The 14,233-nt window shown below is 41.4% G+C and overlaps 1 long non-coding RNA gene across 3 annotated transcripts in view; it reads right to left on the reverse strand.

Annotated features, from left to right (window-relative positions):
• The window catches only part of LOC143785557 (uncharacterized), a 202,310-nt gene that overhangs the window by 179,854 nt on the left and 8,223 nt on the right, over positions 1–14,233 (reverse strand). The window contains exon 3 of one of the 3 annotated variants that reach the window (XR_013218014.1): positions 9,826–10,209. The exons of the other annotated variants lie outside the window; for them this stretch is intronic. This is a non-coding gene — a long non-coding RNA (uncharacterized LOC143785557). Of the gene's footprint in view, positions 1–9,825; positions 10,210–14,233 lie in introns of those variants that run through there. 3 annotated transcript variants of the gene reach the window in all.

Genomic DNA, 14,233 nt, shown 5'->3' on the forward strand with positions numbered 1-14,233 from the left:
TAGTCCCGTGCCCATATACCCATCATACATAACCTCCATTTCATAGTCCCATGCCCATATACCCATCATACATAACCTCCATCTCATAGTCCGTGCCCATATACATATCATACACATCCTCCATCCCATAGTCCGTGCCCATATACATATCATACACATCCTCCATCCCATAGTCCCGTGCCCATATACCCATCATACACAACCTCCATCCCATAGTCCCGTGCCCATATACCCATCATACACAACCTCCATCCCATAGTCCCGTGCCCATATACCCATCATACACAACCTCCATCCCATAGTCCCGTGCCCATATACCCATCATACATAACCTCCATCCCATAGTCCCGTGCCCATATACCCATCATACATAACCTCCATCCCATAGTCCCGTGCCCATATACCCATCATACATAACCTCCATCCCATAGTCCCGTGCCCATATACCCATCATACATAACCTCCATCCCATAGTCCCGTGCCCATATACCCATCATACATAACCTCCATCTCATAGTCCATGCCCATATACATATCATACACATCCTCCATCCCATAGTCCGTGCCCATATACATATCATACACATCCTCCATCCCATAGTCCCGTGCCCATACACCCATCATACACAACCTCCATCCCATAGTCCCGTGCCCATATACCCATCATACACAACCTCCATCCCATAGTCCCGTGCCCATATACCCATCATACACAACCTCCATCCCATAGTCCCGTGCCCATATACCCATCATACATAACCTCCATCCCACAGTCCCGTGCTCATATACCCATCATACATAACCTCCATCCCATAGTCCTGTGCCCATATACCCATCATACATAACCTCCATCCCATAGTCCTGTGCCCATATTCCCATCATACATAACCTCCATCCCATAGTCCGTGCCCATATACCCATCATACATAACCTCCATCCCATAGTCCCGTGCCCATATACCCATCATACATAACCTCCATACCACAGTCCCGTGCCCATATACCCATCATACATATCCTCCATCCCATAGTCCCGTGCCCATACCCATCATACATATCCTCCATCCCACAGTCCCGTGCCCATATACCCATCATACATATCCTCCATCCCACAGTCCCGTGCCCATATACCCATCATACATATCCTCCATCCCATAGTCCTGTGCCCATATACCCATCATACATAACCTCCATCCCATAGTCCCATGCCCATATACCCATCATACATATCCTCCATCCCATAGTCCCGTGCCCATATACCCATCATACATATCCTCCATCCAATAGTCCCGTGCCCATATACCCATCATACATAACCTCCATCCTATAGTCCGTGCCCATATACATATCACACATATCCTCCATCCCATAGTCCCGTGCCCAAATTCCCATCATACATATCCTCCATCACATAGTCCCGTGCCCATATTCCCATCATGCATATCCTCCATCCCATAGTCCCGTGCCCATATACCCATCACGCATCCTCCATACCATGGTTCCGTGTCCATATCCCCTTTATGACATCATCTTCGCCATGGCAACCACTCTGACATTGTCTCCATGGCAACCTATTATGACATACCCATCACCATTACAACCTATTATGACATCACTGACGCCATGGCAACCATTGTGACATCATCTTCGCCATGGCAACCTTTATGATATCATTGTCGCCATGGCAACCATTATGACATCATCGTCGATACACACACACATACACTCATTTTTATATATATAGAGGACAATTTATAAGAGGCCCACAGGGTACAAAAAAGGTATACCAACCTATATGAGGCCCCCAGAGTGCAAAAAAGGTATACCAACCTATATGAGGCCCACAGAGTGCAAAAAAGGTATACCAACCTATATGAGGCCCACAGAGTGCAAAACAATTATACCAGCCTATAGGAGGCCCACAGAGTGCATAAAAGGTATACCAACCTATATGAGGCCCACAGAGTACAAAATAGTATACCAAACTATATGAGACCAACAAAGTATAAAAAAAGTATACTAACCTATATGAGGCCCAGAAAGTGCAAAATCTGTACTTGATTGGCAGCAAACTGGCCTGACCTTAACCCCATAGAGAATCTATGGAGTATTGTCAAGAAGAAGATGAGACACCAGACCCAACAATGCAGACGAGCTGAAGGCTGCTATCAAAGCAACCTGGGCTTCCATTAACCCCTCAGCAGCGCCACAGGCTGATCGCCTCCATGCCACGCCGCATTGATGCACTAATTGATGCAAAAGGAGCCGTGACCAAGTACTGAGTGCATTTACTGATCATACATTTCAGTAGGCCAACATTTCAGATTTTAAAATAATTTTCAAGCTGGTGTTATAAAGTATTCTAATTTACTTAGATAATGACTTTTGGGTTTTCATTGGCTGTAAGCCATAATCATCAACATTAACAGAAATAAACACTGGAAATAGATCACTCTGTAATGACTCTATATGATATATGAGTTTCACTTTTTGAATTGAAGAACTTAAATAAATTAACTTTTTGAAGATATTCTAATTTTGTGAGAAGCACCTGCATATACACACAATGAGACGATCCGCTGACAATACCACATTTTTGCTCGGCGTAGACTGATGCATTATTTTTATCTGCTCCCCTCCCAGTCTTTGCTTATCCTGAAATCACCTATTTCCCTGCCAGTGAACTGCCAGTGATTCGTCATCATTCATCTCCATTCCCAGAGAGGAATACACCAGCCCTCGCTCACCGGTTATACTGAACGGGTAGGATTGCCATGGCAACACATAGCTGCGCAGTGTTGTTGGCGGCTACTCGCTGCTAGTGAATGGCTTCTTACTACACGATGGTCAGGTGTTTATGATGTAAGGACACACGTATGATTACTGTCACCGGTGGGATCTGACGCTGTAATAACACCTCATAAGTGTAAAGGAGCAAAAAGGCGGCTTCTGTAAGATTATATCATCATTGCTACAATCAATTTAGTGATTTACCAGGAGGATATCCTATTTATTACTAGGAGGATATCCTATTTATTACAAGGAGGATATCACATTCATTACCAGGAGGATATCCTATTTATTACCAGGGGGATATCCTATTTATTATCAGGAGGATATATTATTCATTACAGGGAGGATATCACATTTATTACTAGGAGGATATCACATTAATTACCAGGAGGATATCCTATTTATTACCAGGGGGATATCATATTTATTACCAGGAGGATATTTATTACCAGGGGGATATCCTATTTATTACCAGGAGGATATCCTATTTATTACCAGGGGGATGTCCTATTTATTACCAGGAGGATATTTATTACCAGGGGGATATCCTATTTATTACCAGGGGGATATCCTATTTATTACCAGGAGGATATCCTATTTATTACCAGGAGGATATATTATTTATTACCAGGAGGATATCCTATTTATTACCAGGAGGATATCACATTTATTACCAGGAGGATATCCTATATATTACCAGGAGGATATCCTATTTATTACCAGGAGGATATCCTATTTATTACCAAGGGGATATCCTATTTATTACCAGGAGGATATTTATTACCAGGGGGATATCCTATTTATTACCAGGGGGATATCCTATTTATTACCAGGAGGATATATTATTTATTACCAGGAGGATATATTATTTATTACCAGGAGGATATCACAATTATTACCAGGAGGATATCCTATTTATTACCAGGGGGATATTACATTTATTACCAGGAGGATATCCTATTTATTGCCAGGAGGATATATTATTTATTACCAGGAAGATACCCTATTTATTACCAGGAGGATACCCTATTTATTACCAGGAGGATATATTATATATTACCAGGAGGATATCTTATTTACTACCAGGAGGATATATTATTTATTACTAGGAGGATATCCTATTTATTACTAGGAGGATATCCTATTTATTACAAGGAGAATATCCTATTTATTACCAGGAGGATATCCTATTTATTACCAGGGGGATATCCTATTTATTACCAGGAGGATATCCTATTTATTACCAGGAGGATATCCTATTTATTACCAGGAGGATATTTATTACCAGGGGGATATCCTATTTATTACCAGGAGGATATCCTATTTATTACTAGGGGGATATCCTATTTATTATCAGGGGGATATCCTATTTATTACCAGGAGGATATCCTATTTATTACCAGGGGGATATCCTATTTATTATCAGGGGGATATCCTATTTATTACCAGGAGGATATCCTATTTATTATCAGGAGGATATCCTATTTATTACCAGGAGGATATCTTATTTATTACCAGGAGGATATCTTATTACCAGGAGGCTATCCTATTTATTACCAGGAGGATATCCTATTTATTACCAGGAGGATATCCTATATATTACCAGGAGGATATCCTATTTATTACCAGGGGGATATCAAATTACCAGGAGGCTATCCTATTTATTACCAGGAGGATATATTATTTATTAACAGGAGGATATCCTATTTATTACCAAGAATACATCAAAAAGAGTAGAAGCAATTAGTCATTAAAAATTTAACAAATTTTATTGGAATATTCTAAAAACAGTTACATTTAAATACGCTTACTAAAAAATAGAAAATGGGGGAAAATTATACAAGAACCGCCAAACATTGCATAGGTAAGAAGATTACATTTAGTAAAGAATATTCACCATAACATGCGCTGAGCCCCAAAAAATTATATCTCTAGAGAGTAATATGCAGTATGCAAGATAGAATGCTTATTTAGGTGGCTTAGGGTAAATGAGGCTCAAGTTCCCCTATGTTAAAAGTATAAACCAAGTGGTTTCTATTAATACATTAGGGGATCTAGATGAAAGTCAGCCCAAGTTGGTAAATGCAGCATGAGAGGGAGTAATGAATGTGATTACCTGCGGTTGCTGGCGGTGACCCGGACGCGCGTTTCGCGTGTAGCTTCGTCTATCCTATTTATTACCAGGAGGATATCTTATTACCAGGAGGCTATCCTATTTATTACCAGGAGGATATCCTATATATTACCAGGAGGATATCCTATTTATTACCAGGAGGATATCCTATTTATTACCAGGGGGATATCCTATTTATTACCAGGAGGATATCCTATTTATTACCAGGGGGATATCCTATTTATTACCAGGAGGATATCCCATTTATTACCAGGAGGATATATTATTTATTACCAGGAGGATATCCTATTTATTACCAGGAGGATATCCTATTTATTACCAGGAGGATATCCTATTTATTACCAGGAGGCTATCCTATTTATTACCAGGAGGATATCCTATTTATTACCAGGGGGATATCCTATTTATTACCAGGAGGATATCCTATTTATTACCAGGGGGATATCCTATTTATTACCAGGAGGATATCCTATTTATTACCAGGGGGATATCCTATTTATTACCAGGAGGATATCCCATTTATTACCAGGAGGATATATTATTTATTACCAGGATCAGGAGGATATCACATTTATTACCGGGAGAATACCATATTTATTACCAGGAGGATATCCTATTTATTATCAGGGGGATATCCTATTTATTACCAGGAGGATATATTATTTATTACCAGGAAGATACCCTATTTATTACCAGGAGGATATCCTATGTATTACCAGGAGGATATCATATTTATTATCAGGGGGATATCCTACTTATTGCCAGGAGGATATCCTATTTATTACCAGGGGGATATCCTATTTATTACCAGGGGGATATCCTACTTATTACCAGGAGGATATATTATTTATTACCAGGATGATATCCTATTTATTACCAGGAGGATAACCTATGTATTACCAGGAGGATATCCTATTTATTACCAGTGGGATATCCTATTTATTACCAGGAGGATATCCTATTTATTACCAGGGGGATATCCCATTTTTTTACCAGGAGGGATATCCCATTTATTACCAGGAGGATATATTATTTATTACCAGGATCAGGAGGATATCACATTTATTACCAAGGGCATATCCTATTTATTACCAGGAGAATACCATATTTATTACCAGGACGAGATCCTATTTATTATCAGGGGGATATCCTACTTATTACCAGGAGGATATCTATATTTATTACCAGGGGGATATGCTATTTATTACCAGGGGGATATCCTACTTATTACCAGAAGGATAACCTAAATATTACCAGAAGGATAACCTATTTATTATCAGGGGGATATCCTACTTATTACCAGAAGGATAACCTAAATATTACCAGGAGGATATCCTATTTATTATCAGGGGGATATCCTAGTTATTACTAGGAGAATACTTTATTTATTACCAGGAGGATATCCTATTTATTATCAGGGGGATATCCTACTTATTACAAGGCGGATATACTATTTATTACCAGGAGGATATCCTATTTACTACCAGTAGCATGTATTATTTATTACGAGGATCAGGAGGATATCCTATTTATTACCAGGAGGATTACAGCTAGTTACTCTGGAGCGTTGTTTAGTGACTGTCGTCTAATGTGTATGTCCGGCTTAAAGGTATCTTGCACACGTACATTTTTCTGCACCAAAAAACACTGGTGGCTGGAAAAATGTTGCCTTTAAGACACTCATTCATTTGGGAATGCTTTGAAGGTTCTAATCGGAAAGGTTTTAGAACTCTCATTCACTTTTCTGGTACTATAAACTGCAGCATCGGATCTTTACCCAGTGTGAACCTGACCAACGATCAAGTCATTTGTAGTTGATCGCATCGATTAGGCAAACATAAAAATACTCTGTTATTCGGCAGCACATTCCCATGTGTCAACGCCGGATGTGCTGCTGACAAAAGGGTTTTGTAGAAATGATCATTCATAAGAAACCCAAAAATGCAAGTAAGCGACCCAAGATTGACTTCTTTATCGCCGTTGTATGGAGCACTTGATCCGCCCCTGTAAAAGGACTCGAAGTCTTCGGGAGCCATGAGATTATTTTTTCCTCTCGGCATCGTCCTCCTTAGTAAACAAGCTGCATTTGTCGGTCGGAGGGTGACCTGCGGGCTCTCGCTCCACGGCAGACAGAAGATTAAGGCTTGTGACTTGCTATGCTCGGAGGCGACTCTGTATAAATAGACCCTGCTGGGGTATTTGCACCTGCTAAAACGTATCTGTCTGGAAGTGCTGAGCGAAGGACGGATCGCGAGCGCGAGCGCAACCCTCCCTGCAGATCGCAGTAGCGGCTGACCTCTTGTAAAGGGCATTGCACTGTCTGCAAGGTGCCGCAACCCGCTGCTGCAAAAAAAGCCACGGTCTGGTGGCGTGCGTTACACCAGTCTAAACCATCAGGCAAACACACACGTACCAGTGCACTGCAGCAAAGTACGCAGCGCCACATTCGGGAGGTCACGCACTTCAAGTCAGAGGAGTATGACTGTATTTCTGTAATCTGCTCCTCCAGCTGAACCAGCCATTGTCTTCGGTGAAAGTGTCCGCCCTGCACCTGTCACTTGTTTTCGCTCTGTACGTAGTGGTTTCCCGTGATATTACTAATTAGGGCTGGAAAGTAATGATGCACAAAGAATATATTTTTTGGATCACTACGTAATCATACACTTATTTAGATGCAGCTGCTGCCCGTTGCTGCGCTCGTCCATGTCAGTAATAAAGGCTGGAAAATCAAATCCTTGCATTATTCAGGGTATCATCTGTTTCAGTAATAAAGGCTGGAAAATCCAATCCTTCCATCGTTCAGGGTATCGTCTATGTCAGTAATAAAGGCTGGAAAATCAAACCTTCCATCGTTCAGGGTATCGTCCATGTCAGTAATAAAGGCTGAGAAATAAAATCCTTCCATCATTCAGGGCATCATCCATGTCAGTAATAAAGGCTGGAAAATCAAATCCTTGCATTATTCAGGGTATCGTCCATGTCAGTAATAAAGGCTGGGAAATCAAATCCTTCCATCGTTCAGGGTATCGTCTATGTCAGTAATAAAGGCTGGGAAATCAAATCCTTCCATCGTTCAGGGTATCGTCTGTGTCAGTAATAAAGGCTGGGAAATCAAATCCTTCCATCGTTCAGGGTATCGTCCATGTCAGTAATAAAGGCTGGGAAATCAAATCCTTCCATCGTTCAGGGTATCGTCCATGTCAGTAATAAAGGCTGGGAAATCAAATCCTTCCATCGTTCAGGGTATCGTCTGTGTCAGTAATAAAGGCTAGGAAATCAAATCCTTCCATCGTTCAGGGTATCGTCTGTGTCAGTAATAAAGGCTGGGAAATCAAATCCTTCCATCGTTCAGGGTATCGTCTGTGTCAGTAATAAAGGCTGGGAAATCAAATCCTTCCATCGTTCAGGGTATCGTCTGTGTCAGTAATAAAGGCTGGGAAATCAAATCCTTCCATCGTTCAGGGTATCGTTCGTATCAGTAGTAAAGGCTGGGAAATCAATCCTTCCATAATTCAGGGTATCATCCGTGTCAGTAATAAAGGCTGGGAAATCAAATCCTTCCATCGTTCAGGGTATCGTCTGTGTCAGTAATAAAGGCTGGGAAATCAATCCTTCCATAATTCAGGGTATCGTCCGTGTCAGTAATAAAGGCTGGGAAATCAAATCCTTCCATCATTTAGGGTACGGGCATTTGGAGTTTTCTTTGAGGAGTGATGAGTTCTCTAGTGGAAGCCACTTCAGGAAACGCCGCTTTTTTGGTGGTGTTTTTGCAGAGGTTTTTTTTCTCTGAAGCGTTTTACTTACTACAATGATTTGGTTCCCGTTCAGTTGCATATAGTCGGCAGCACATTCTTTGTTTACATGGGGCGAGATGCTGCAGACAGCCGCATCGAAGAAGCGATTAGTGGACAGTTGAGCGTTTGCTCATTTGTCAGCTGACCGCTGTCATATCTACCCAGACTTATGATTGGAAACGAGAGATCCTATAAATGTTTGTCCTCCTTTTTTATAGATACCTATTATTTTAGGAGCTATAAAATAGATCTGCTTTATAAACAAAATCAACATGAGAGATCCGTGCTGTCTCTTGGTTCATTTACTATTCTGTAGCTTCTGGACCTGAAAACAAATTGCTCGATGAAAAGATAGCACCTTGGACTCCTTTGGGAAAGTCTGTTTTCTTTTGTCTGGAGGAGGAAGGACTTGAAGGCGGACACCTAGATTTGTGCAATCTGCACCCAAGCAGATGTTTACTCTGTGGTCCAGATTTCCATCAGCAAATATGGGACATTCCTGTTAAAAATTAAAGGATCCGCTCCAAAAAGTTCTAAAAAAACCTCTTTAATATGTTCACCTTAACTTTTTTTCAAGATTTTTTTTGAGCAGATACTATATTTGCTTGATAAAATTCATTTTTATGGCAAATCCACATCGTTGATCATACGAGGAGTTTTTTGAGCTTTTTATTTTTTTTCCTTAAGAAAATTTTCAAAAACTCCAGTGGAAAGAAAAGAAAAGTGCGTGTTGCTTCTTGGAAGCTTGTCCTAATGAAAAATGTTCCATGTACAATCAGAAGGCTGGAAAAAAAATAACGAAATCTCTGCAGAAACACTTCAAGAAACAAAAAGCTCTTCAAAAAACTCCCCAAAAAACGGGGCATTTTTTTGAAGCCTTCTCCATGAGAAAACTTGTAGCCTTTGATTGGCTCAAAAAAGCAACCTGTCCACAAACCCTCCGGACGTCGTCTGTTTCAGGCCGGACGTATCTGAAAGAGCTTTCAGGAGGAAGAAGGATGAGGAAGCGCCTGCATTTTTTCCCTTGAGCTTTTTTAGTATTTTTGTTGGCATTTACTGGGCACTTTTTCAACATTTTTGACAGTGAGCGTTTTTTTCTTTAGCATTTTTCCATCGTTTGAGCGCCATCTTTTTTAAATCTTGTTTTCTGAACGTTCTTTTTTTTAACTCCATTCAACGATGTTAAAACCACAATTGTTTTATCAAGTGAAAAATACTAGCAAAATGGTCAAAAAAAACACTTGGGCATCTTTTAATTCTTACTATCGACTACTATTATAAAGCGTAGCTCATCTTCAAAGCTGAAGTTGATAGAAGAACGTTCCGTTTACTCCTTTTAACCACTTGGCGTCTTTGGAAACCGGTTAGAAAACTAAAACGTGTGAATAGATTATTCTCTTTGAATAGAAAAACTTATGTTCATCGTTTCGAGCACTCAGAGCTTCATCAGGGGGTTTTCAGAACAGAATCCACTTGAAAAAGCACGTACCTTTACAAGGTGGGGAGAAAATAAAAAAAACTTTAAACAGTTGAAAAATCTATTGAAAACATAGCTTATGAAAACATAAAAAAATTTAACTCTAGCCCGACCCCGGCCTTTTTTAGGACTGTCATTCTGTACTTTGGCCTCTATCTAATCCTGCGGTACGACACACAATGGTTGTCTAAGTTCTGCAGCTTCAAACAGGGAAGGAAAAAGCTTTAAAAAAAAAAAAAAAAAAGAGGTTTTCAAGGACAATGCAAACCACAAAGAGGAAGTGAAAGGAGTTTCTCCTTCAGCGAATACTCAATGCAATCAAGCAAGAAAGGCGGCATTTATATATAAAGTGACAGGAGAGCGGGAGCTACGAGGGCTGCAGCTTCCTCGCAGCCCTCTGCTCTTTTCTGATCTTATCATAGATCGGAGGAAAATCAGTGATTTTTTTATAAAAATTCATCCAAAAGTTGAGTAAAGACAAAAATGAACCTGTCCTATAGAGAATCCTACAGGAAAAACAACCAGAATATCCAGTGATTTCAAGAAAAAAACTCCAGAAATCAAACTGCTTTGTATTTAATGGATTTGGATCTTACTGCAGACCTTAAAAAAGACCTTTCACTTGCCATAAATATGTCATTTTGCTTACCTGATATAAATGCCGCTGTTCTCCTGAATCCCGCGATGTTTTTCTTTTCTTCCTGAGCCTCTCCGTTACTGAGTTATGGCCTCATCTTCCTTGTATGTAATTTATTTATTTTTTTGCCAAGTGGGCGTCAACCTAACCAAGGCACCTACAGAGAAGAGATGAGGCCCATGCCCATTTGGCTAAAAGAAAAAAAAAAATAGATATGCATACAAGAAGAGGCCATAATTCAGGAACGGAGAGGAGCATGAAGAAAAGAAAAACAGAAATGACTGCCCCCGGCTCCTTACATAAAATGTCGCTACATGTGCGAACCCGGCAGAAATTTGGAGCTCCCCTATAGAGTAAAGGCGCATCGCCAGTAGGTCGGTGTAGCATCAGGATGCAGCCTTTTTTTTAAGCAAAATAGGCAGCTAAAAATGACACAAATTTTTTTTAAAAGGGATTTGACAGGAAACCGTCTTCCACAACCTCACCATTGTAGCAGACTTTGTCTGATCCTCACCCAGTTTTAAACTCTTTCAGTTAATAACAGAGTTACAATGTCAATATGAAAATGATGATCGTTATTACCTCTTTGGCACAATTGGTTACTCATACGCCTGACTACAAAATCCCGGACTGATGAAGGCAAAGGACGGTCACCGAATATTGATCTGATTTTGATTTATTTTTTGTTCCTTTTCATTTGTATTGATAAAAATTAGACTATTAATACTTGTATTTGTGAAAGCTTCTGACTTTGCAGCATTTTTTTGCCGCCCCTGCCTAAAACTTGTGCACAGCACTGTATATACACGCCTAAATGGTGCAGCTATCCACAGACTAGACTGGATATCACACTGTCAGGGAGAGAAATGTCCCATAAATCCGGGCTAAGAGCTGGAGCCTGTCCCTGCGCGGCGGCGTCCCCTGAGCCGAGGCTTCCTGGGTATTGTCACTGACTGTGTGCCTGACTGGAATACACAATGACAGCGCCGACAGGCTAATTCCCAGCCTCCAATCTCACCTCCGGGGGCCCAAAATGGACTGATAGCGAAAGACGCGACGTCTTATTTATTTCTATCTACCTCTGCCGTGTTTGTCGGGAATCTTTGCCGCCTGATAAATATGGATGAGGGGACATGAAAGGACGGGAGGGGGGTGCGCGCCGCTGCTTTTGTTTAGCTGCACATGTTGCGGTTCTGTAAATTCTGTGTGATCTGAAGGTAGCGAGCGTACAGAACGCTTTACAAATGTCAGTAAATGCTACATGAGGGGGGAGGGGAGAGCGGACTACGGACATATCAGACGCCATTTTCCACTATGGGGTGTGGACTTCTGCGCTTTCCAGCATCCCGACTCTCCTCCAAGAGGATTGCCCATGTCGAACATTCAATATGCCCAATCTTTTTGTTGTTATAAGCTGCCTGCAGAGGTGTCTGGCCGCGACTTACTCCCTCTCCCCATTTAGCAGCGAGGGCTACTAACATGGCAGCCGGATCACAATCCTGCAAATCTTTTTGCTCGTCATGTGACGAAAGCTGACAAATAAAGCTTTGAAGGTACATGCAAATTAGCCTGGGGGGGGCGTGTCAATGTACTGTGTCCTGAAACACGCCCCTGATGCACTTTCAGGCTAATTTGCATGTGGTTTCACAGCTCGGTTTCTCAGCGCCGGTACGTCGGATTACTACAAGACAGGTATCGTTTTTATGGTTGTAGTAATCTATACAGCCACGGAATTAGTTTCAGTAGTAAAATAATTCCTTTAAGTGATATACACTCACCGGCCACTTTATTAGGTACACCTGTCCAACTTCTTGTTAACACTTAATTTCTAATCAGCCAATCACATGGCGGCAACTCAGTGCATTTAGGCATGTAGACATGGTCAAGACAATCTCCTGCAGTTAAAACCGAGCATCAGTATGGGGAAGAAAGGTGATTTGAGTGCCTTTGAACGTGGCATGGTTGTTGGTGCCAGAAGGGCTGGTCTGAGTATTTCAGAAACTGCTGATCTACTGGGATTTTCACGCACAACCATCTCTAGGGTTTACAGAGAATGGTCCGAAAAAGAAAAAAAATCCAGTGAGCGGCAGTTCTGTGGGCGGAAATGCCTTGTTGATGCCAGAGGTCAGAGGAGAATGGGCAGACTGGTTCGAGCTGATAGAAAGGCAACAGTGACTCAAATCGCCACCCGTTACAACCAAGGTAGGCCTAAGAGCATCTCTGAACGCACAGTGCGTCGAACTTTGAGGCAGATGGGCTACAGCAGCAGAAGACCACACCGGGTACCACTCCTTTCAGCTAAGAACAGGAAACTGAGGCTACAATTTGTACAAGCTCATCGAAATTGGACAGTAGAAGATTGGAAAAACGTTGCTTGGTCTGATGAGTCTCGATTTCTGCTGCGACATTCGGATGGTAGGGTCAGAATTTGGCGTAAACAACATGAAAGCATGGATCCATCCTGCCTTGTATGGAGCATCTTTGGGATGTGCAGCCGACAAATCTGCGGCAACTGTGTGATGCCATCATGTCAATATGGACCAAAATCTCTGAGGAATGCTTCCAGCACCTTGTTGAATCTATGCCACGAAGAATTGAGGCAGTTCTGAAGGCAAAAGGGGGTCCAACCCGTTACTAGCATGGTGTACCTAATAAAGTGGCCGGTGAGTGTATATGTCCACATCTTCTCCATAAGGTGTTTCAGACCTTGTACTTTTTGGACCAAAGGGTTCCAGTCTTCGCCATATTGCCCAATGAAGAGTTTAAAGGCCAAAGAAATGAATTCTGTGCCGTCCATTCACATCATGGAGCACTTAGTCTGGGAGATCACAGGGTCCTACATAAAGGCTTACTGTTCCTATAAGACAAGTTGTAGGGGCTGTGACGTGCCTCCGCTCTTCTCTTCTGGAGATTGTGACTGTGGTTTTATGTAATCAAAGAGGAAGAGGCGTTGATGCAAAGCCCGTTGCGGTGCCTTACTTGTTTTCTTCACCTATCTATTCACAGACCCCGAAATGGCTCATTCTCACACCCACTTTTGTACTATTATAAAATCTATTTAAAAAAAAGAAAAAAAAAGTATTTCCGTTTTAGAAAATCTGGGTGACAATAGAGCTGCTATTAGAATTCCCACAAAGGATGTCACACACCTTTCCTAAAGCCCAGAGCAGCCAAAACGGTGGTCAAATTGGTTTCTACCCATTTCACCTCACCAGTAAGAAACTCATAAATGCAAATTTTAATACCTTGTTAATGGGTGGAAATGTAAAATAAGGAAAAGTAATTTTTCCAAAAAGGGCAAAGAAGAAGCTGAATGCCAGGTATTGCCGAGCGCTGAGGACTGGGAATACCAGAGCTCGGCGCAGCTCCAAGAAAAGGGATCCTATTTTCCAGCTGGCA

This window comes from Ranitomeya variabilis, chromosome 7 (genome assembly GCF_051348905.1).
Source record: "Ranitomeya variabilis isolate aRanVar5 chromosome 7, aRanVar5.hap1, whole genome shotgun sequence".
Lineage (NCBI taxonomy): Eukaryota > Metazoa > Chordata > Amphibia > Anura > Dendrobatidae > Ranitomeya > Ranitomeya variabilis.